The following is a 26,213-nucleotide window of genomic DNA, read 5'->3' on the forward strand; positions in this document are numbered from 1 at the left end:
ACCCCCTCCTCCATGACGCTCCTGCCCTCCCCGCAAATTTAGCCCTGGCCAGACTCCCCACATGCTCTGAAAGGAACTCCCCTCCCTCCACCCACCCCTCCCCCCCCCCCCTGTTAACTACTGGTTGTTAAAAAGTGCCATCAGTGGTAGTTAACAAATCATTTTTGTATGATGGTCGGTGCAGCAGATTTTATTCATATTCTTCTTTTTTAAATCCGTATTTAAGAAGACGAATGTTTTTTAAAAATATATCTGTATTTAACAATGGCAATTCGTATTTCCGTATGAAAAAAGTAAAATCTGCGCGGGGCCCAATTAGGAGTAATCAGTCTAATTGGCCTAAGGTAATCCCGGCACCACCCTCTGTGTGAAAAAGTTGCCTCTCAGGTTCCTTTGACGTATAATTTGAATCAGATTTCCCTTGCAAAAATTCCTAGTCACAATTATCAGAGTTTATAAACTTTTGTTCTGATATTCACCATAGAGTCATAGAGTCATAGTCATACAGCATGGAAACAGAACCTTCGGTCCAACTTATCCACACCGACCAACATGTCCCATCTACACTAGTCCCACATACCTGGATTTGTCCCATATCCCTCCAAACCTGGCCTATCCATGTATTTGTCTAATTGATTCTTAAACATTGCATAGTCCCTGCCTCAACTACCTCCACTGGCAGCTCGTTCCATACACCCACCACCCTTTGTGTGAAAACGTTACCCCTCAGATTCCTATTAAATCTTTCCCCTTTCACCTTAAACCTATATTCTCTTGTTCTCAATTGCCTTACTCTGGGCAAGAGACTCCATTTGTCTACCCGATCTACTGGTCTCATGATTTTATACATCTCTATAAGATTACCCCTCATCCTCCTGCTCTCTAGGAATAGAGTCCCAGCCTGCATACCATTCACCACTCATTCTTCAGTCAGAAAGTTAGATTGGATTCCTGTTGCGAAGAATGAAGTGCAAACATTTTGGCTAATGGGCCTGATCCACTTAGGCGACTGCCGGCAACTGTCATTGTTGTAGCAGGTCGCCGAAAAACCGGTGTCTGGACCCCCCCTACGACAACGTCTAAAACAACCTATCACCTAGTCGACATCAAGCTACTGCAAGCTACCGGCGATCCATTAGGACATCGACCTACGACCACACCTACGACAACCTACGTCCACCCGCAGCAAGCTACGACAAGGTAAGATAATTCAGTCACCGGTACCTGTCGCCGGTTGATGTACGTTGATGTAGGTAGTCGCCAATGGAATTCACCGGTCAGCACCAGCGACAAACTGCGTCATCCTGGCGACAACCTACGTCATCCTGGCGACAACCTATGACAGCACCTACGTCAGGAGAGGTCAAGCCTTGCTCATTGTCACCGAAAGGTTTTGAATATTCCAAAATCCAGTGGCGACCAGAAAAATGCTACGATTCTTTGAGCGACTGAGGGGACTACTCACAACCATACAGGCAACACCCCGGCAACCATGTGGTGACAGCCTAGTCGCCTGCAGTTGCCTAAATAATTGCCTGTGGGACAGGGGCATAAGGCTCCAGAACATTACTGGAGGATTGCTACAATCCTGAAAGTAATTGAAGTAATCACTTGATGTCCTCACTCTCTCCCAAACGTCTACATAATCTTCACATGGATGAGGTTTTCAGCCCATTGCTACCAGAGAAACAACGCTGTGCATTCCATGCATTGTATTCCAATCTGCAACACTACTGTTTGATATTCATGAAGCCTAGTTTATGACCAACATAAATTGCCCAATTCTTATCCATGTGTTTCAAACTTCTCAAACTGGACTCAGGAGGTTTCCATTATTTTCTCGCTATACTGCACATCAAACAAGTATTCATAGGTAAAATGGATAACAGTAGCAAATATCAGAAGTAACTAGAGCGCAGCGCTGCTGTAAACTATTTTAGAGAGCAGGTTTACTTGGCCAGTCAGCTAAATAATCAATGCGAGCTTCACAGGAGGATCGGTTAAAGGAGCGCAAACAGATCCTTGTATACATCGGATACAAAGAATACATCATAAGAACAGGTCCTTCAGCCTTCAAGGTCTTTTCCAAATACGATGCCAAGTTCATCTCATATCCTCTGCTGCACACGATTCATTTTGCTCCATTGCCTGCACAGGCATTTGCTGACCTAAAAGCCACTTAAAAACCACCATCATACCAGCATGGCTGCGGGGTGGTAGAGTTGCTGCCCTGCAGCGCAAGAGACCCAGGTTTGATCCTCACTATGGGTACATGTCCGTACGGAGTTTGTACGTTCCCCCCAAGACCTGCGTGGGTGTTCTCCGAGATCTTCGCTTTACTCCCACACTCCAAAGCGTACAGATTTATAAGTTAATTGGCTTGGAATGAATGTAAATTGTCCGTAGTGTGTGCAGGAAAGTGTTATTGTATGGGGATCTCTGGTAGGTGCAGTCTCGGTGGGCCGAAGGGCCTGTTGCCGCAATGTATCTCTAAACTAAACTAATTCCATCTGCATCCCTGGCAGTGCGTTCCAAGCACCCACCAATCTCTGTACAAAAAAAGTGACCCGCACTCTCCATTCTCTTTCTTACCGTAAAGCTGTGCCCTCTTGACATTTCCAAATGGTCAAATCAAAATGGTTCCGATTCTCTACCCTATCGACAATATGCCTCACATAATAGTTTATACTTCTATCAGATTTCTTCTCAATCTCCTCTTTCTCCTCAACATCCCAGAAAAAAACTATTCAAGTTTGTCGAACCTCTCCTTGTAGCTGATATACCTCCATAATCCAGGCAGCATTCTGGTAAACATCTTCTGCACTTTCTCCATAGCCTCCACATCTTTCCTTTAATGGGGAGATCAGAATTGCACCCAATACTCCAAATGTGGCCTCACCAAAGATTTATAAAGCTGGAAAATTCCTGACTTTTATACTCAACTAGACTAAGTGGGACCCATTGGGTCCCATGTTCACACGGTCCCCCAATGCAATATTCCACCTCTCCACAAATTCCAATATTGGTGGCCAGTGGGGGGAGGGGGGGGGCCTTTCCGGAGCGCGACTATGGGTGTTGTGGGCCAAACGACTGGTTTCCAGAGGGCTAATATGGACATTGTGGGCCGAATGGATTCTTGGGTTGGCAGCTCAGTCACTCAGGCATGGTGGGCTGGCAGCTCAGTCACTCAGGCCTATTGGGCTGGCAGCTCAGTCACTCAGGCCTATTGGGCTGGCAGCTCAGTCACTCAGGCCTATTGGGCTGGCAGCTCAGTCACTCAGGCCTATTGGGCTGGCAGCTCAGTCACTCAGGGCTGGTGGGCTGGCAGTTCACTCACAGCTATTCCTTGAAAGTCCATTTCAAGCAGAGTGCAGGCCACCAAATTCAGTTTCATAGCATTTCAGGTAGAGTGCAGGTTCCCAAATTCAGTTTCATAGCATTTCAGGCAGAGTGCTGGCCACCAAATTCCGTTTCATAGCATTTCAGGCAGAGTGCAGGCCATCAAATTCAGTTTCATAGCATTTCAGGCAGAGTGCAGGCCACCAAATTCAAATTCAATTTCATAGCATTTCAAGCAGATTGCAGGCCACTAAATTGCCAAACAACCCATTACATTGTCATTAAGGGCTAACACATAATTTATTGCAAGTACATTGCAGACTCACATTTCAGTTGATTCACAGCTTACAATCACAGTTGTGGACTCTCCCTTGCGATCTTCCAGAGTGTCTGACTCATGTCCAGGCATCCAAGGTTTTATAGTCCTGCCTCGCCCGGAAGGGGCGTTACCTTCATCGTGATGATTGACAGGCAAGAGGACCAATCAACTGAGCTTAAGATTTTTTAAACACTCATAACTTTTTTATTTTTCATCGATCAGAAAAATCCTTGGGGCTGCCTCAGCAGAGGAGGACTGTGAGTAAGATGGCCACAAATCATAACGATATATGGTAGCTTTTCTTTTAATCAATATACAGCGCAGACAGGAAGTGGTCAAGTTGAGAGTTTTAGTTATATAGATGCTCTGACCAATGAAGGCAAGCATATGCCTTCTTTACCATTCTATCATTACTATCTTTACCAAGCCAATTAAGCTACAAAATGTACGTCTTTAGAGTGTGGGAGGAAACTGGAGCACCCGGGTCAAAACCAGGCAGGTCATGAAGAGAACGTACAAACTCCACACACCACACGTAGTCATGATCGAACCTGTTTCTCTAGCTCTGTAAGGCAGCAACTCTACCACTGCGTCACCCCATCTGGTAATGCTAAAATTGCCTTTAAGCTATCAGTGAATTCCAACAATATTTAAATATATTTAATTGGGATTTCAACTATAAAAGGATAACCATTTCTTGCTAGCAGAAGTTGTGATATAATTTAAAGAAATGTCAGAAAAGCACGTAAAGATTTCTGTTTTTCAGACTGACAATGAACCCAGTCGAACAATCAATACTCATGACCATTGACTCTCCTGGTAATTATAGAATAATTCAATAGCAAGGATTGTTGCCATTTTTTGCGCTGGACATTAATTTATAATAAACTTGAGTCTCGGCATTGTATTCCAATATACCTGCCGTCTACAGGATTCATTCCACCAGGCAGACGTATTGATAATGCTCTGTTGACATTATCATGCCGGTCGAAACATTGATTTTTACATGACACACCACAGCAAACTAAGGAAAGTCACTGAACATTTATTGTTTCAAGAAAACTATTTTTTTTAATAAGTTGGTTCTCAACAGGAGATTTCAACAGGAAGCATATTATTAGACAGAAGACATAGGAGTAGAATTAGGCCATTCTGCCCATTGAGACTCCCCTCTCAACCCCAATCTCTTGCCTTCAGCCCGTAACCTTTGAGAACCGTACTAATCAAGAATTTATCAATCTCAGCTTTAAAACAACCAAATTACTTGGCCTCCACAGCCATTTATGGCAAATAATTCCACCGATTGATCACCCTCTGGCTAAAGAAATTCGTCCACATCTCCTTTCTGAAGGTATGTCCTTTTATCCGGAGGCTGTTCTAGACTATCCAACCACTGGAAACATCCTTCTCACGTCCATTCTATCGAGACCTATCTGGTGGGCTTCAAGAAGATTCACACCTCTTCCTTCTGAACTCCACCATGTACAGGACTAGAGCCTTGAAATGCCTCTAATATGTCAACCTACTCATCCTTGGTATCATTCTTGTAAATATCATCTGGATCTTGTCCAAAGCCAGATCATCCTCCCTAAGATATGGAGCCTAAAACTGCTCACAATATTCCAAATGTTGCCTCCCTAGAGCCTCAGCATTACATCATTGTGTTTATATACTGGTCCCCTCAAAATAAATGCCAGCATTCCATTTGCTTTCCGTACCACTGACTCAACTGCAAATTAATCTTTTTGGACTCCTAAACCAGCACTTCCAAGTCCCTTTGCCCCTTCAAGTTCTCAATCCTCTGAATTATTAATTGATAGGCGATTTGAAGTAATTAATTTCAATTAATTCAGGTCTAAAATAGCACTGCGGCCACGATGGCACAGCAATAGAGTTGCTGCCTTACAGCGCCAGAAAAAATGGTTCGATCCCGACTACGGGTGCTGTTTGTACAGAGTTTGTACATTCTCCCCGTGACCACGTGGGTTTTCTCTGGGATCTTTGGTTTCCTCCCACACTCCAGGTATGTAGGTTAATTGGCTTAGTGTATGTGTAAAATTGTCCCTAGTGTGTGTAGGATAGTGTCAATGTGCGGGCATCGATAGTCGGTGCAGAATCGGTGGGCCGGAGGGCTTGTTTCCTCACTGTATCTCTAAACCAAACACTGGTTTGACTAGTGATGGTGTAATATTGCACATGTGGAAATTTTAACCTGCCTTGCTGAAATGGAAACCAGAAGACTGGGTGGAAGGTATAACATTACTCTCCATTGACTTGAGAAGAGTCAAATTGTATGTGGGCAGAGACATAAACACAATCAATGCATCAAATCCATTAATATCCCAATGGTTGGATTAGGTTCAGATCCTATAATCCCATTCTATGTCTGCGGGTCTATTGAACCAATTATCAACCTTAGTAGCATCTCCACCGTTGCACTAGACATTCATTACTCATTCATTCTGGAGGCAGACTTAACGTTATTGCAGGAAAAGCTTAATGCTACCAATGGGAGAATGGATTTCAAGTCAGCCATTTATGACAATGCACTCTCATGTAATTTTAATATTAAAGTGTTCAACAACATAATTATGTTAAATATTTTACTCATGCAATTTAGAGAGCATAACCGAAACATTCATCAGATTGAAGGACGCAAAGTGCGGGAGTAAGTCAGCCAGTCAGGCAGTATCTCTGGAGAACATGAGTAGGTGGATTGAATTGAACTAGATTGAAACCATCTTGCATTAAATTAGACAATATTAAAGAGCCCTGCCTGTTCAAGGCAATAAAAAAACAAGCAATTTAAAATAAAGTGAATGCAATATTTCTTGCCCAGAGTGGGGGATTCAAGGACTCAGGTTCAAAGTGAAGGGGAAAATATTTAATAGGAATATGAGGAGTAACTTTTTTACACAAAGGCTAATGGGTGTATGGAACAAGCTGCCAGAGGAGGTAGTTGAGGCTGGGACTATCCCAACATTTAAGAAACAGTTTGACAGGTACATGGATAGGACAAGTTTGGAGGGATATGGACCAAACACAGACAGGTAGGACGTGTAGCTGGGACATGTTCGCCGGTGTGGGCAAGTTGGGCCGAAGGGCCAATTCTATTTAGAAGGAATAACATTATATTAAAGGAGGAAATTAGTTGAAGATGCTGTTTTAAACCGGTTAGGCACAAAACGCTGGAGTAACTCAGTGGGACAGGCAGCATCTCTGGAGGGAAAAAATGGGTGACGTTTCGGGTCGAGACCCTTCTTCAGTAAGAGGTTTATTCAAATTATTAGATTAATTAGTTCATTCTGATTACTTCCTTTTAGTTGATATAACAATTAATTGGCATGTTTGAAGGTTTTTGCTTGGAATTTTAGTCAATCGATATAAATTATAGTGAAAGCCCTATTTTTCCTACTACCAACAGTGTGTGGATGGTCTATTTTTTCTACTTAAGAATAGGCAGCAGAAGTGATAAATTTGAGATGTTTCAATTGTGAATGAGACGATTCAACTTGGGAGCAGGGCCTTTTGCCATGTTGACCATCAATCATCCGGTCACACTAGTTCTATGTTATCCCACTTTCTCATCTGCTCCCTACGCACTCGGGGCAATTTACAGAAGACAATTAAGCTACAAACCCCCACGTCTTTGGGATGTGCGAGGAAACTGGAGGAAACCCACGCTGTCCCGGGGAGAAAGTAGGAACTCCACACAGACACCACGGAGGTGAGGATCGAACCTGGAGTTTCTGGCACCATGATGCTGCAGCAGTACCTGCTGCATCCATGTGCCGCCCCTATTAGATGTCCCCATTCTCCACCGTAAGAAAAATATTTCGGAATCCACATGAAGTACAGTTTGACCTTGTGTTGCTGGGTGACATTTCTGAATGCCACTGCCTTCCCACCCACTCATCTCTGCTACCAGCTCACAATGCATTCAATACGCACTCATAGGTTGAGAAATAAATAAGCTGACCTTGTTTTTTTGTGCGCTGTCAGTTTGCAAAAGTACTGGAACTCCTGCTGCTCCATGGTAGAGTCTCATCCAAAGAAAGGTTTATTAACACAGGTTTCAGTCGTCTCTGGGCTCTCATGCTCCAGTCCCTCGGGTGCACTAAGACTGCTTTTCGCTGATTGAACCACTTGCTGGAACACAGAGCAGAACAATGCAATTTACTTTTATTACTAAAAACATTTTAATTATTTTTAGCTGCGTGTATACAGCGGCACAGTGGCGCAGGGTTGGTTAATTCACCACTGAGGAGCACAGAGAAGCAGCTGAACGTATCTAGCATGGGGGTGTGGAGGTGGCACATCTATCCCTGAAGCCACGTTTACAGCTTTGCACCTCTCACCAGGGTCCCTTCTTCAGAGAGTGACCAATCAAAACTTTAAAGAGCTCAACATACAGGAGAGAAGAATCAACTGGAAATCAAAGAATTCATTCAAACATCAGAAGTCCCATTCAGATTTCAGCACTATTAGAATTTCCTGCCAATTTGAAACCGCTGTCAGCTCAAGGACAGCAGGTGAAACGAAGTGCAATTCAATCTTTGAACAATTCAACATACAAACCGTACAGCCAGCAACCGTGGTCAGGATCAAACCCGGGTCTCTAGCACTGTAAGATAGCAACTGCTGCTGAGCCACCCCCGAGTTCCTCCTAATCTATTACCATATGGACTGAAATACAATTTGTTAGAGAGAGAGAGAGAGAGGAGAAAGTGTGCCAGTGAGAGAGATGGAGTGTGTCAATGTCTGTGGGAGAGAGATATGGTGTGGGTCAGTGAGAAAGAGAGCTTGAGTGCACCAATGAGGCAATGTTGGTGTGTATTTGTGATAGAGGGAGAGAGATAGATTGGGGAGAGGGGAGAGGGAGAGAAGGAGAGAGGGAGTGAGGAATGGAGAAAGGGAGAGAGGGAAAGAGGGGAGGGAAGGAGGGAAGGGGGAAGGGAATGAAGAGGAGGAGGGAGAGGAAATGATGGTGTCAGTGAGATGGAGAGCATCAATGAGGAAGAGTGATCAAATGTGAGAGATATTGATGAGAAAAAAATGATGGTGTGTCAGGTGAGAAGGGTGGAGTTTGTCAGAGAGAGAAAGAGATGGAGATTTAGTAAGAGAAAGAAGGTGTGCACCAGGCAGTGAGAGAGTGAGGGAGTCAGAGTGATGGAATAAGGCTGAGAATTAGGGGAGGGCTTCAGTAAATGGGGAATTGGGGTGACAGTAAAAGGGGAGAGAGAGAGAGAAAGAGAAAGAGAAAGAGAGAGAAAGAGGGAAGTTATTCTGCAGTATCATAAATAACAGAATGTAGGATTTCCGTAACAAACACAACATTCTCAATAAAAAACAAATTCGCTTCCTCCCAAAACACTGTACCACTGACCACATTTATACCCTCCACACTCTCATTTAAAAACATGTACACCAAGTGAAAAATGGGAAAATATTTCCCTGTTTTATTAACTTTGAGAAAGCATTTGACTCTATTTGGCATGAAGGGCTCTATTACAAACTCCTCGGCTGTGGTATAGGAGGAACGGTACATGACCTCATCAAATCAATGTATCTGAATAATAAATGTGGCGTTAAAATTGGGGACTAACGCACTGATCTCTTCGCCCAAAGAAGAGGCGTCCGGCAAGGCTGCAATCTGAGCCTGACACTGTTTAATGTATATATCAACGATTTGGCAGTAAAGTTGGACCAGAGCACAGTGCCAGGCCTCTGTCTTCTGGACGAAGTGGTACAGTCCCTGTCTTATGCGGATGACTTGGTTCTGCTGTCCCCCACAGAACAGGGACTGCAGCAACAGTTGGACCTACTTGATGAGTACTGCCAACATTGGGCCCTGGCAGTAAATCTAAAGAAAACCAACATCATGATTTTTCAGAAAAGACCCAGATGTCAGGAAGATAAATACAAATTTACTCTCAATGGTACTGTTATCGAACACACTATGAGCTATACTTACCTTAGTCTAACTATTTCAGCATCAGGGAGCTTCAATATGGCAGTGAATGCACTAAAAGAGAAAGCTTGAAGAGCTCTGTATGCAATAAAAAGAAGATTCTACAACATCCAAATTCCAATTAAAATCTGGCTTTAAATATTTGACAGTGTAATCCAGCCTATTGCGCTTTATGGTAGTGAAGTATGGGGTCCGCTCAGTCACCATAGTTATAGTAAATGGGAAAAACATACAACGGAGGCCCTGCATGTGTAATTTTGTCGGAACATCCTCCGTATCCAAAGGAAAACACCAACACATGCATGTAGGGCGGAACTAGGCAGATACCCACTGATAATAAATATCCAGAAAAGAGCACTAAATTTTTGGAATCACCTTAAATCTAGCCCTCCAGATACCCTCCAGTTTAAAGCCCTTCAAACATAAGAGGGGAGCTCAGAAAAGAGTTCCCTGTGTCAGTTGGTACTGAGACTAACTACCCCTATTCAGTTAAACCCTATCCAGTTAAACCCTGACCAGCCTCAGATCAATATTAATCCCCAATCACCAGTTAGAGTGAACCAAATTATCAAACAATGTAAAGAAACGTATTTGGAACATTGGGATAAAGAAACCAAAAGCCAAAGCAGATTAGAATGTTACTGTGCCCTAAAAAGAGATTATAAATTGGCAGACTATCTCTCAACTGTTAGAGACATAAAGCAGAGACAAACCTTCACCAAATACAGATTAAGTGACCACTATTTGGCAGTTGAAAAAGGAAGACAGAAGAGATTCTGGCAACCAAGAGAAAACAGAATATGCGGCCATTGTTTCACAGATGAGGTTGAAACAGAGGTGCACTTCCTCCTAAAATGCAAAAAAATTGACAAAACAAGGAAAGCATACTTTGACAAACTCAGTGTGGCAACCCCTGATATTAAAGAACTAGATGATACATCAAAACTAAGAATAATCCTTGGCGAAGGAAATACGGCACATCTTGGTGCACAATACGTAACAGCATGCCACAACCTGAGAGACGGTGAATGACCAACATGCACATATGTACGCACACACTAATTGACATTAACTGGCACTAAGAAACTAATATTGAATTGCTAAACTTGCTATTGTGTTGTACTGCTTACAGCTGCAAGAATGTGTAGCAATCAAGAAAGGGCTATAGGCCTATTGCGAGTTTATGTACAGGGACATATCTATCCATGCGCTGTATACGTGTATTTATACTTATGCATCTTAAATATGTATGTCATGTTTTATACTTTGGCAATATAACAATGTATTTTTTATCATGCCAATAAAGTTTTAAAATTGAAAATTGAAATTGAGAGAAAGAAAGAGAGAAAGAGAGAAAGAGAGTGAAGAGCGAGAGAAAGAGAGAAAGAAAGAAAGAGATAAAGAAAGAGGGAAAGAGAGGGAAAGAGAGGGAAAGGGAGGGAAAGGGGGGGAGAGAGGGGGGGGGGGGGAAAGGGAGGGGGGGGGGGGGGGGGAGGGGGGGGGAGGGGGGGGGGGGGGGGGGGAGGGGGGGGGGGTGGAGGGGAGGGGGGGGGGGGAGATAGAGGGGGGGGGGGAGAGGGGGGGGGGGGGAGTGGGAAAGGGGGAGATGGAGGGGGGAGGAGGGGGGAGTGTCAGAGAAAGAATTAGGGAGATGGACCAGTAAAGGGGCAAGAGAGAAAACCAGAGAAAGGGATTAGGGAGGGCACCAGTAAAGGGGCAATTAGGGGAGGGCACCAGTAAATGGGCAATTAGGGGAGGGCACCAGTAAAGGGGCAATTAGGGGAGGGCACCAGTAAATGGGCAATTAGGGGAGGGCACCAGCAAAGGGACAATTAGGGGAGGGCACCAGTAAATGGGCAATTAGGGGAGGGCACCAGTAAAGGGGCAATTAGGGGAGGGCACCAGTAAATGGGCAATTAGGGGAGTGCACCAGTAAAGGGGCAATTAGGGGAGGGCACCAGTAAATGGGCAATTAGGGGAGGGCACCAGTAAATGGACAATTAGGGGAGGGCACCAGCAAAGGGACAATTAGGGGAGGGCACCAGTAAATGGGGCATTGTTGGAGAGTAGTAAATGGGAAATAGAGATGGTAAGTGGCTGTGAGAGATAAAGAGAGATGGAGTGTGCCAGTGTGAGAGAGAGCGAGGGAGAAAGAGAGAGGGTAGTGCCAGTGAGTGAGGGAGGGTGCCGGTGAGAGGTGGTGTCAGTGAGAGCGAGAATTGTAGGGTTTCAGTGAGAGGAAGAAGAAAAGGGAGATTGATTGTGCCGATTGATTCTTAACTCAATGCTCTGACTGATGAAAGCCAGTGCCAAAAGCCTTTTTGAACATCTGATCTACCTGTGATGCCACTTTCAACAAACTATTTTAGCTGAACTGCTAGATCCCTTTGTCCACAACACACCCCAGAGCCCTATGATTCACTGTGTAGGTTCTGCCCATGTTAGTGCTCCCAAAATACAACAGCTCACATTTCAGATGGAATGCATTAGAAGGACAGTTAGAGATGAAGTTGGTTTAAAAAACATTAAGCATTTAAGAACGAAGATTTCTATTTTATTTCCGTCAACTAAACTGTCATTGAAATGTACAGAATAGTGAAAGGCTTGGATAGAGTGGATGTTGAGGAGATATTTCCACTAGTGGGAGAGTCTAGGACTAGAGGTCCTAGCCTCAGAATTAGGGGACGTTCCCTTAGGAAGGAGGAGGAGGAATTTTATTTGGTCGGAGGGAGGGGGGGGGGAGGGGAGGGTGGGGGGGGGGGGGTGAATCTATGGATTTCTTTGCCAGAAGACCGTGAAGGCCGTCAATGGATATTTTTAAGGCAGAGATAGATAGATTGAGGCAGAGACAGACAGACAGACAGAAACAGACAGACAGACAGACAGACAGACAGACAGACAGACAGACAGACAGACAGACAGACGTATAGGATATATGCAGGCAGATAAGAGTTGGTCTTGGCATCATGTTCGGCACAGACATTGTGGGCCATAGGGCCCGTTCGTTTGCTGTACGGTTCTATGTTCTATATAATTTCAAAGTAATAAAACATTACATCACATTTAGAAATTAGATTCAAACACATTTTTATGTGGGCATGATACATCCTCAAAATATACTTGTTTGATCAATGAAATGTTGACTGCCAACAAAGAGTTTAAATTATGATCAATTATTCAGTGCAAGCACCCAGGGAAAGATAGTGGACAGGGGTAAGAGGAAGATTTTTTTCACTTGTCCCTTTCTGTCTATTAGAGGAGTGACATATTCAAAAATGACCTAAAACGTCACTCATCCATTCTCTCTAGAGATGCTGGTTGTCCCGCAGAGTTCCTCCACATCATTGGTTTAAACCAGTATCTGCAGTTCCTTCCTGCACCCTTACATGTTGGATTGTTTCTAGTATTATATGGAGTCCTGATTCAATGGAAAATTATCACTTCATTCTTGAAATGAGTTGACAGCATAAAGGTTTATGTGGTAACAAAGATGATAACAGGCAGGTCTGTCACTGCCTTGCAGTCTTTATCTGATAAAAAAAAAAGTTGCTGCAACTCAGTGACCACCACTCTAGACTCACAGCCAATGATAGCGAGCGACTTTTGATAAGTCGAGTTTCGTTTTTAGATACTGCGCGGAAACAGGCCCTTCGGCCTACCGAGTCCATGCTGACCTGCAAACCCCGTGCACTTGTACTATCCTACACACATTAGGGCCAATTTATAAATTTTTTCCAAAGCCAATTAACCTGCAGATCTGTATGTCTTTGGAGTGTGGGAGGGAAACCGGAGCACCCGGAGAAACCCCACGCGTTTACGGGGGAACGCACAAACTCCGCACAACAACGCCCGTAGTCAGGATCGAACCCGGGTCTCTGGCGCTGTAAGGCAGTATCTCTACCATTGCACCACTGTGAGCCGCCCATGCCGCAAATAAGATATTTGTGGCAGCTAAAGGTGGACTGTGGACTTGCCAATTTTCAGTTGCCAATGCACGTATACTTCAAAAGGGGTAGCATAACATAAACTAAAGGCAATAAATAGATGAACAAGCGTCAATGCACAGAATTCAGTCCTACACCACTCCCAACACTGAGATAACGAGGAGCAGCGTTGCAAGCCGCACACAGAAGGAGTGTGGGTGGGGGTCAGTTGGGAGACATTTCCTTCTGGATTTTTATGCAATACAGTGGCGCAGCAATAGAGTTGCTGCCATGCACAGTCAGAGATCCAGACTATGGGTGCTGTCTTTACGGAGTTTGTACATTCACCCGTTACCTGCATGGGTTTTCTCCTGGATTCCTCCCACAGTCCAAAGCCATACAGGTTTGTAGGTTAATTGGCTTGGTAAACTTGTAAATTGTCCCTAGTTTGTGTTGGATAGTGTTAATGTGCGGGGATCGCTGGTCGGCGCAGACTTAGTGGGCCGAAGGACCTTTTTCCGCTCTGTATCTCTAAACTAATCTAAATAAAAAATAGTCAATAAAGACTAAATAATCATGGACGAGCACAGTAATTCATTCTTCATAAAACAAAACAATCTATAATTTCTTTACCAAGTTGACCAACCCACTATAATGGAAGCTAGACACAAAAAACTGGAATAACTCACCGGGACAGGCAGCATCTCTGGTGAGAAGGAATGGGTGACGTTTTGGGTCAAGACCCTTCAGATTTTCGGGTCTCTACTCCAGCATTTTGTGTCTATCTTTGGTTTAAACCAGCATCTGCAGTTCCTTCTTACACTTAACCCACTATAAGGACTAGTTTGAGACAAGTACTCTTTTTCTTGTGAGTTAATAAAATATTTTTTGTCATTTTCTGCATTAATCATTATAATTGGCAAAGAAGGGGCGATGATGCATGTGATGGAAATGTTTCCATTTATGATACTTAACTAAGGTCACTACTAAATGGGTTCAATTAAATTGTTCAGTTAAATTATTAATCATTAGTTCCTCTAAAGATTTAATGACTAGTAACCTGCTACTATTACAGGAATAACGTTCATGGAAGGAAATAATACATTTGTCATTTAAAATTTTACATCAGCATATCTTGGTTTGGATTATCATCATCACTGGGACAATGACCTATTGAGCCAAGTAGTCTTCAATGCATCTCAAGCAAACCTTGTTAACAATGATCTGTGCTACATTTGCCATGAGCCTCATCCCCTTTGATGTCTCGTTTTCACACCTTTAACTTACTTATCTCTATGTGTCCCTCTCCCCTGACTCAGTCTGAAGTCATTCATTCCTCTATCCAGAGATGCTGCCCATACCCACTGAGTTACTCCAGCATTTTGTGCCTATCTTCCTGCACACGTCTATCAAATCAGATTAGATCCTGACATGTTTTTCCAGCAAAAACCAAAGAGCTAGAGGAACTCAATGGGTCTGGCAGCATCTGTGGAAGGAATGGACAGACACCATTTCGGCTCAGGACCCTACCACAGGCAGAAGGGTCTGAAGAAAGGTCCCGACCTGAAACATAATCCATCCTTTTTCTCCCGAGATGCTGCCTGACTTGTTGAGTTACTGCAGAATTTTGAGTCTATCTTCGGTATCATAGGATCATAAGAGATAGGAGTAGAATTAGGCCATTCTGCCAATCGAATCTATACTGCAATTCAATCATGGCTGATCTATCTCTCCCTCCTAACCTGCTGCTGCAGTTCCTTTCTATAAATAAAACTGAATGTCTGCAAAAGCTCTGTGTTATCAACCCTGAGGTGTGAATTTAGAAGATTTAGAAGACCCCTAGAATTTAGAAGATTGAGAGGGGATCTTATAGAAACTTACAAAATTCTTAAGGGGTTGGACAGGCTAGATGCAGGAAGATTGTTCCCGATGTTAGGGAAGTCCAGGACAAGGGGTCACAGCTTAAGGATAAAGGGGAAATCCTTTAAAACCGAGATGAGAAGAACTTTTTTCACACAGAGAGTGGTAAATCTCTGGAACTCTCTGCCACAGAGGGTAGTTGAGGCCAATTCATTGGCTATATTTAAGAGGGAGTTAGATGTGGCCCTTATGGCTAAGGGGATCAGGGGGTATGGAGAGAAGGCAGGTACGGGATACTGAGTTGGATGATCAGCCATGATCATATTGAATGGCGGTGCAGGCTCGAAGGGCCGAATGGCCTACTCCTGCACCTAATTTCTATCTTTCTATGTTTCTATGTGTGCATGCAAAGCTGGATAGTAAACAGATGTCATTCTATAGAGCTGACCATTGTCACATAAATGGACAAAGATGGTGCCAAATCTAGGCGACTGTGTGTGTAAATCCTGGATGCAAATCTGATATCACACATTACAATCAATAGACCCTTTCCAACGTGGATTCTAATCATGTATTGTCTTTTGCACTAACTGGAGAGCATGCAACAAAAAGCTTTTTACTGTACTTCGGTACACATGATAATAATAAACTAAACTAAACTGAACTAAATAAAATAAATCAAGAAATGTAAATAACTAGAAACATGTATAAAATCATGAGAGGAATAGATTGGGTAGATGCACAAAGTCGCTAGCCCAGAGTAGGTGAATCGAGGACCAGAAGACATAGGTTTAAAGTTAATAGGAATCTGAGGGATACTTTTTTCACACAAAGGGTGGTGGGTGTGTGGAACAAGCTGCCAGAGGAGATAGTTGAGGCTGGGACTATCCTAATGTTTAAGAAACAATTCAACAAGTACATGCATAGGACAGGTTTGGAGGTATTTTGCAGCAATACATAGAGGTACCTACTAGAGGAGGGGCAGTGCTGGACCTTCTGTTAGGAAATGAGGCGGGACAGGTGGCGGAGGTATGCGTTGGGGAGCACTTCGGGTCCAGTGATCACAATACCATTAGTTTCAATATCATTATGGAGAGGGTCAGAACTGGATCTAGGGTTAAGATTTTTGATTGGAGAAAGGCTAACTTTGATGAGATACGAAATGATTTAAAAGGAGTGAACTGGGACATTTTGTTTTATGGGAAGGATGTAGAAGAGAAATGGAGGACATTTAAAGGGGACATTTTAAGAGTACAGAATCGTTATGTTCCTGTTCGGTTGAAAGGAAACAGTAAAAATTGGAAAGAGCCCTGGTTTTCAAGGGAAATTGGACATCTTGTTCAGAAAAAGAGGGAGATCTACAATAATTATAGCCAGCATGAAGTAAATGAGGTGATTGAGTAGTATAAGGAATGTATAAAGAATCTTAAGAAAGAAATTAGAAAAGCTAAAAGAAGATATGAGGTTGCTTTGGCAAGTGATGTGAAAGTAAATCCAAAGGGTTTCTACAGCTATATTAATAGCAGAAGGATAATGAGGGATAAAATTGGTCCATTGGAGAGACAGAGTGGACAGCTATCTGCAGAACCAAAAGAGATGGGGGAGATATTGAACAATTTATTGTCTTCGGTATTCACCAAGGAGAAGGATATTGAATTATTTGAGGTAAGGGAAACTAGTAGAGTAGCTATGGATACTATGAATTTCAAATTAAAAGAATTACTGACACTTTTGAAAAATATAAAAGTGGATAAGTCTCCAGGTCCTGGCAGGATATTCCCTAGGACATTGAGGGAATTTAGTGTAGAAATAGCCGGGGCTATGATAGAAATATTTCAAGTGTCATTAGAAACGGGAATAGTCCCCGAGGATTGGTGTACTGCGCATGTTGTTCCATTGTTTAAAAAGGGTTCTAAGAGTAAACCTAGCAATTATAGACCTGCTAGTTTGACTTCAGTGGTGGGCAAATTAATGGAAAAGATACTTAGAGATAATATATATAAGCATCTGGATAAACAGGGTCTGATTAGGAACAGTCAACATGGATTTGTGCCTGGAAGGTCATGTTTGACTAATCTTCTTGAATTTTTTGAAGAGGTTACTAGGGAAATTAACGAGGGTAAAGCAGTGGATGTTGTCTATATGGACTTTAGTAAGGCCTTTGACACGGTTCCTCATGGAAGGTTGGTTAAGAAGGTTCAACTGTTGGGTATAAATGCAGGAGTAGCAAGATGGATTCAACAGTTGCTGAATGGGAGACGCCAGAGGGTAATGGTGGATGGCTGTTTGTCGGACTGGAGGCAGGTGACTAGTGGGGTGCCTCAGGGATCTGTGTTGGGTCCTTTGTTGTTTGTCATGTACATCAATGATCTGGATGAAGGTGTGGTAAATTGGATTAGTAAGTATGCAGATGATACCAAGATAGAGGGTGTTGTGGATAATGAATTGGATTTCCAAAGTCTACAGAGTGATTTAGGCCATTTGGAAGAATGGGCTGAAAGATGGCAGATGGAGTTTAATGCTGATAAATGTGAGGTGCTACACCTTGGCAGGACAAATCAAAATAGGGCGTACATGGTAAATGGTAAGGAATTGAAGAATACAGTTGAACAGAGGGATCTGGGAATAACCGTGCATAGTTCCTTGAAGGTGGAATCGCATATAGATAGGGTGGTAAAGAAAGCTTTTGGTATGCTAGCCTTTATATATCAGAGCATTGAGTATAGAAGCTGGGATGTAATGTTAAAATTGTACAAGGCATAGGTGAGACCAAATCTGGAGTATGGTGTACAATTTTGGTTGCCCAATTATAGGAAGGATGTCAACAAAATAGAGAGAGTACAGAGGAGATTTACTAGAATGTTGCCTGGGTTTCAACAAATAAGTTACAGAGAAAGGTTGAATAAGTTAGGTCTTTATTCTCTGGAGCGCAGAAGGTTAAGGGGGGACCTGATAGAGGTCTTTAAAATGATGAGAGGGATAGACAGAGTTGATGTGGACCAGCTTTTCCCTTTGAGAATAGGGAAGATTCAAACAAGAGGACATGACTTCAGAATTAAGGGACAGAAGTTTAGGGGTAACATGAGGGGGAACTTCTTTACTCAGAGAGTGGTAGCGGTGTGGAATGAGCTTCCAGTGGAAGTGGTGGCGGCTGGTTCGTTGGTATCATTTAAAAATAAATTGGATAGGCATATGGATGAGAAGGGAATGGAGGGTTATGGTATGAGTGCAGGAAGGTGGGACTAAGGGAAAATAATTGTTCGGCACGGACTTGTAGGGCCGAGATGGCCTGTTTCCGTGCTGTAATTGTTATATGTTATATATATGTTATATATGTATATAGACCAAACGCATGAAGTTGGGACTAGTGTAGCTGGGACCTACTAGCTGTTGTGGACAAGTTGGGCCGAAGGGCCTGTTTCCACAATGTGGATACTGAAGTTCTCACCTAGGCAGGTCTTCCGAACATTGATACCATGCTCATGAGATCCAACATGACGTTATAATTAGGATGCCAAAAACATTGTGTAGCAAGGAACTGCAGATACTGGTTTACACCAAAGATACACATAACATGCTGGAGTAACTTTGCAGGTCAGGCAGCATCTCTGGAGAAAAGGAATAGGTGATTTTTCAGGTTGAGACCTTTGAGATCTCCGATCTTGTCCGGAAACGTCACCTATTCCCTTTCTCCAGAGATGCTGCCTGATCCGCTGAGTAACTCCAGCAATTTGTGTCTACCTGCCAAACAAAAATCTTCCGTAATAGAAAGTTCTCTCAGCGTAGGCAAGAGAAACATTTCAACAACTCACTGGGGATTCCTTGAAGTAGTTCAGCAGACATCGAGTCTTAGGAGGATCTCTCTTGCGATCATTTCACTTGACAAAATCTTATTAATACTAGAGTTGCAGTTTATGTGCAGAGGAGCACTGGTGGGAAAAGACAAGCACAGGCACAATGTGTTGTGTTAATCAAGGTAAAACAAAAAAGAGTGTCCTGTGCTTAGCTTGCCATGGAGACTTTAGACTTTTAGACTTTTGAGATACAGAGCGGAAACAGGCCCTTCAGCCCGCCGATTCCACACAACGACTGGTACACTAGCAATACTGTACGTTACATACTAGGGACAATTAGCAATTTTACTGAAGCCAATTAGCCTGCAAACCTGTACGTCTTTGGAATGTGGGAGGAAACTGGAGCACCTGGAGAAATTCCACGTGGTCACAGGGAGAACGTAGAAACTCTGTACCGACAGCACCCGAGGTCAGGATCAAACCCGGGTCTCTGGCAGACTGTAAGGCAGCAGCTCTACCGCTGCCACTGTTCTTCGAATGTAGAAGGTACAAATAATTTTGATCAACTACCCCTGCGCTTTCTGAGTCAAATCAACCAGTGGCGTCATGGTTATCTTCAAACACATAGGACTAACAATATTTCAGTAATATGCTCACATGTTATTCCTAGCTTTGAAATCCTTCTATATGCCAGCACCTTGAGATTGACAATGAGGCAGAAACTTCCATTAGTTTAGCAAAGACCATCACCGTGTCAAATAGAATGGGAATTGAGCAATCGCTGAGTGGATATACGGTGAATGGAAGATAACAGAAATGGGAGCAGATGTGTTATGGTATAAAGTAATGATCTTGTAGTTTATTAAAGGGAAGTTAGTTTTGTTTAGTTTAGTTTAGTTTAGAGAGACAGCGCGGAAACAGGCTATTCGGCCCACCGAGTCCTTACCGACCAGGGATCCCTGCACTCTAACACTATCCTACACACTAGGGTCACTTTTATACCAATTTTATACCAAAAATGTATACCAAAGCCTATTAACCTACGAACCTATCAGGCTTTGGAGTGCAGGAGGAAGCCAAAGATCTCTGAGAAAACCCACGTAGTCACGGGAGAAAGTACAAATGCCGTACAGGCATAGCACCTGTAATCAGGATCAAAACCAGGTCCTTGGCACTGTGAGGCAGTAACTCTACTGCCGTGCCACCCAGAGCACTGTGAGACAACAAGTTGTGCTGTGCTCTAGAATGAGGTTGAATTTGTAGCAGTGTTAAAAGCTTTGAAAACTACTGCATCTTAATTAACTCTGTAGCCAACACCGACTGAGCCCTCAATAGACAGAAAATACTGAGATTGCTTTCTTTTCTGTGCAGCTACATGTACTAATACCATCCTAATAAAATGCTTTGAATTTGTATTGTGTTAAGGTCAGTAAACAAACATGAATAGGTTCACATGAATATTTTGTACATTATCATAGTGGAATTATTAAGCTACTTATTTTAGCATTACCATTAGAATAATGAACATGTTAACAACAAAAAACAGTTAAACTGCACAGTGCAATTTGGAGGTCAGAGAGAAATTGCTTCTCCCAGCTGGTATCTTCTTTGTTCAGTACATGGTTATGTTAATTACCTCACAAAGTACAAGCATTCAAAATGTGTTCCCAAAAAGATGGCATGTATTGTAAATAAATTGTAAAAATGAAATGAAAAGGCATAAAACAATGATGACATTGATATTACCAATGCATTGGTATTAGTGTTGGAAAAGTGCATTTTTTTTTTAGTTTTAGTTTTTTAATATCTCGAGATACAGCATTGAAACAGGCCCTTCAGCCCATCAAGTCCACACCGATCATTGATCAAAGGTAGACACAAAATGCTGGAGTAACTCAGTAGAGCAGGCACCATCTCTGGAGAGAAGGAATGGGTGACGTTTCGGGTCGAGACCCTTCTTCAGACTCTTCTCTCCGGAAATGCTGCCTGTTCCGTTGTGTTTACCTTCAATTTATGCCAGACTCTGAAGTTCTTTCCTACCCGATCAATGATCACCCGTTCACATCAGTTCTATGTTATCCCACTTTCTCAACCACTCCTGACACATTGGGGGCAATTTACAGAAGCTCATTAACTCACAAATTATCTTTGAGAAGTAGGAGGAAACTAGAGCACTCGGAGGAAAGTCATGCAGTCACAGGGAGAACATGCAATCTCCATACAGATAGCACCCGATGACAGTCTCTGGCGCTGTGAGGCAGCAGCTCTACCAGCTGCACCTCTGTGCCTCCAAGGATATTATTCCTGTTTCTAAACATTCAAGCCTCAAATTATCTTCTCTAGGCTGAGACTTACCAAAAGAGTCCTGTACTGTTGGAAGTATTTTGACTGAAACATTAAAGTTAGTTCCTTTCTATCTTTTAGTCGAGGCAATAGGTAGCACACAAGACTCGGAAGAAAATCAGGGGAATTGTGCAAATATTCTTGTCAACATTTATCCTTCAAATGGCGCAGTAAATATGACATTATGTACTTGTATTGACATTTACATTTAGAGATGCAACATAGAAACAGGCCCTTCGGTTCACTGAGTCCACACTGACAATCGATCACCTGTTCACACACAACTTCTATGTTATCCCACTTTCTCATCCACTCCTTACACATTAGGGGCAATTTACAGAGGCTAATTCATGTTCAAACCTGCACATCTTTGGGATGTGGAAGGTAACCGGAGCACCCGGACAAAACCCACACGGCCACCGGGAGAAAATGCAAACCCCACACAGACAACACACACGCACTAAAGGTATCCTTATGTTCAGATGTGAAGCTTTAGGTTTGGGCAATCCTCCATGAACTTCCCATCCATTTCTCTCTCAGTTTCACCTTTTAAGATGCTTCTTAAAACACCAAGCTTTTCATTTAATATCTGCGGCTTAGTGCTTAGTTTGATTGATAACACACTTTTAAAATGCTTCAAATTGTTTTGCTATATTAATAAAACTATGTATTGCATGTTAATGTTGTAAGTACTGCATTGCCGGAAGATTTTGTATATTTACAATTTCTTGCAAATTCATGCACGAGCTTATTAAAATTATTCAAGTATTCCTTGCATTCTTGGTCACATAAAGGAATAAATTTAAGTAACAAATTTAAGTAACAAAATCCACACTCAGCAAAATCAATAACCCCACTCTCACCATCGACGGCACCACTGTCTCCCCATCTCCCCAGGCCCGCAACCTTGGCGTGATCTTTGATTCCACTCTCTCCCTTGAGCCTCACATCCACCATGTCATTAAAACCTCCTTCTTTCACCTCTGCAACATCACCAAAATCAGACCCTCTCTCACACCTCCCGCTGCTGAAAGACTCATCCATGCCTTCGTCTCCTCCCGACTGGACTACTGCAACTCACTTCTCCTTGGCATCAGCTCCACCTACATCAACCGACTACAACTGGTCCAGAACGCAACCGCCCGACTCATCACCCACACCAAATCCTGGCATCACATCACTCCAGTCCTCAAACAACTTCACTGGCTTCCCATCTCCCACCGGATCACCTACAAAATCCTGGTGCTCACCTACAAAGCCCTCCACCATCTAGCCCCCCCCCCATATCTCACTGACCTCCTTTCCCCCTACCAACCCTCACGGTCCCTCAGATCCACATCAGCCGGTCTCCTCTACATCCACAAATCCAACCTCCGCAGTTTTGGGGACAGAGCCTTCTCCAGGGCAGCTCCCAGGCTCTGGAACTCCCTCCCCCAACTGATCCGCAATTCCGTGTCCCTCACCATCTTCCAGTCCCGCCTCAAGACCCATCTCTTCACCTCTGCCTATCCTTAGCCCCACGTCCCCCTCCCTTTTCATCTGTGCTTGAATTGCTTCATATTGTGTTTTGAGTTGAACTTTGTCTTTAATTTGTGTACTAGTCATGTCTCTACTATTTATTTCATTCTGCATACATATTTTTCCTCTACTTGCTAAATTTTTGTAAGGTGTCCTTGAGACTCTTGAAAGGCGCCCATAAATAAAATTTATTATTATTATTATTAAAGTACTTTATTTGAACTGAGAGGAGATGGTTGAGGCAGGGACTATTGCCACATTTAAGAAACAATTCGACAGGTACTTGGATAGAACAGGTTGAGAAGGATATGAGCCAAACGCAGGCAGATGGGACTAGTGTGGATGGGACATGCTGGTCGGTGTGGGCAAGTTGGGCTGAAGAGCTTGTTTCCACGCTGTATGACTTGAAATTCATGTAACAAACGTAAAATGAGGAATGTTTTCTTAATGTGCCCAAGACATATGTTGAGAGTTTAAATTTCATGTTAAGACATTGAAAGTTGCTACTTATTGTTGACCACAGTTTTAGCCTGTGGATTTGATGTAGACATTTTGAATCTGGTACAATAAAACCAGTTCTTAAAAACGTGTTGTGTTTGAAATGTTGGTGCTAAATTGGCAAATGTGTAATTTAATTGGTGTTGGCATCATCAGATTAGGGAATTCAAATGTTTTAATTGGTTGTAAAACACAATTCGCAAGTTTACAGTCACAGGATTAGATTCTCAGCTGTAACTGACAAGTTCTTGTTTCCAGCATTGAGGTCTATATGACTTCTTACTGAGATAAGTAGTGTAATCTGATTGAGGATTTTTCATTTATTTGATTTTTTAAAATTGTAGCTTGATATATTTCCAGCTTTCAATGAGCATGTCTTCAAATTACCGTTTAAATCTTAATCAAGATGATCAATCTTATCAAGAGCTATTATTAAAGACGCATTTCTCCCACGATTGTGATTGCGATCCATTGATAACAAGGGAAAAGTATTTTAAAAGATTGCAAATGAGATAATAATCTTTACGTTTATTGCTATGTTTTAAATATCATAAGGTCATGTGATAGGAGTAGAATTGGGCCATTTGACCCATCAAGTCTACTCCACCATTCAAGCATGGCTAATCTATCTCTCCCTCCTAACCCCATCCTCCTGCCTTTTCCCCATAACCTCTGACATCTGTACTAATCAAGAATCCATCTACCTCTGTCATAAAAATATCCACTGACAATGTCTTGTGTTCTTTAATAATGACGAACACCAAGATGCAATAATGCCATGGTGCAGCCCTATGAAATTTGGTTAGGCCACATTTAGAGTGTTGCATGCAATTCTGAAACCCGTTACATGAAAGCTTTGGAGAGGGTGCAGAGAACCTTTACAGAATGCTGCCTGAATTAGAGGGTTTCAGCTACAGGGAGAGGTTGGACACTTCAATTGTTTTCTCCGGAACATCAAAAGTTCAGGGAAGACCTGGATAGAAGTACATACTGTACAATTACGGGAGGCAAAGATAGAGCAGTCAGAACCTTTTATCCAGGGTCAAAATGTCCAACACTAGAGGGCATAGCTATAAGGTGAGAGGAGGAAAGTTTAATGGAGATGTGCGAGGTAGGTTATTTTACCTTGGGGACCTTGAACATAATGCCAGTGGTGGCGGTGGAGACAGATAAGAAACTGTTTAAGAAACTTTTAGATAGGCATATGGAAGTGCAGGGAATAGAGGGGATATGGATCATACACAGACAGATGAGATTAGTTTAAATTGGCATCATATTTGGAACAAGGGCCAGTTCCTGTGCTATACCGTTTGATGTTGTAAAAGTCACGGTTGGACGATATATTTTCGACACATCACCAGCAACCTTTGAGATCTTGTGGTGAATAAATATGTTAGCATCATTATCTTCAATAAAACATAATTTTGCTGAGATTTTATTTTTTAATTTCAACGCACTATCTGCAAAATGTAAATTAAGTTGTCTTCTAATTTAATTTAATCAGTGATCCTTTAGATACAAGGCAGCATTTCATTGCCAATGATGTCTATTGGAAAGGTTGCATCTATTTTACCACCAGGATTTCACTTTTTTCATAGTTTTAGTCATCTTAATCAAGGATACATCCGATATATTCAACAATTCTCAACACCTCCTACTCAAACTTAGATTCTGACCATGTTACAAATGAATCATAGATAGGACTGTAAATGTAGTCTGTATCCAGACCTTGGTTTCTCATAATAAGCATCCTGGAGGGCTGGCACTCTAAGTATTGGTGAGTCTTTTAACAGCTTAAAAGAATCCATAAGAATATATGATTTAGTTTAGTTTAGTTTAGGATAAAGATACGGCGTGGAAACAGGCCCTTCAGACCACCGAGTCCATGCCAACCAGTGAACTCCACAAACTAACATTACCCTGCACACACTAGGGACAATTTTACATTGATACATTTATACAAGCCAATTAACCTGCAAACCTGTACATCTTTGGAGTGTGGGAGAAAACCGAAGATCTCGAAGAAAACCCACGCAGGTCATGGGGAGAACGTACAAACTCCATACAGACTAGCAACCAAAGACAGGATTGAACCCGGGTCTCTGGCGCTGTAAGGCAGTAGCTCCACGTCTGCGCTACTGTGCCACCCGTGGTGGATGGATCTTAGCAGTTGAAGCTGAGAGCAAATCAAGTTTCATCTTCAAGTTGAAGTATTAACTCTACCTCTATCTCCACACCACTCCTCAGGGATTATTTATTTTTATATCTTCAACCTCTCGTTGTTCAGTAACACACAAAAAAAAACCTCACAACACTGTGCCACATAGTAATAATTGTCAGCTGTCATATCTGGTTAAGTTTGTACATGAAGCTATAATTGCCGTTGACCCCACTGCTTTTAAGTTATTACTATCTGCCTGTTTCACTGATCCAAATACTGCCTGCAAATTGGCTGTCTGTGAAACGATGCCCATTTTAAAATGCGTTCAAATTGATGTAGTATTTTGAAAATGTCCAGCTTAAGAATTTCTAAGCTTCTCTCCATGGTTGTTACAATATATATGTGGATAAATGGAAGATAGACACAAAAAGCTGGAGTAACTCAGCGGCTCAGACAGCATCTCTGGAGAAAAGGAATAGGTGACGTT

The 26,213-nt window shown here is 42.5% G+C and overlaps 1 protein-coding gene across 2 annotated transcripts in view; it reads right to left on the reverse strand.

Annotated features, from left to right (window-relative positions):
* Nucleotides 1-26,213, reverse strand: part of dlgap1a (discs, large (Drosophila) homolog-associated protein 1a) — a 648,178-nt gene that overhangs the window by 451,144 nt on the left and 170,821 nt on the right. For both annotated transcript variants that reach the window (XM_055634211.1, XM_055634209.1), the window contains exon 2: nt 7,638-7,807. The gene's annotated coding sequence lies outside the window, so the exon portion shown is untranslated. The remainder of the gene's footprint in view (nt 1-7,637; nt 7,808-26,213) is intronic.

The sequence above is a fragment of the Leucoraja erinacea genome, chromosome 4 (assembly GCF_028641065.1).
Source record: "Leucoraja erinacea ecotype New England chromosome 4, Leri_hhj_1, whole genome shotgun sequence".
Lineage (NCBI taxonomy): Eukaryota > Metazoa > Chordata > Chondrichthyes > Rajiformes > Rajidae > Leucoraja > Leucoraja erinaceus.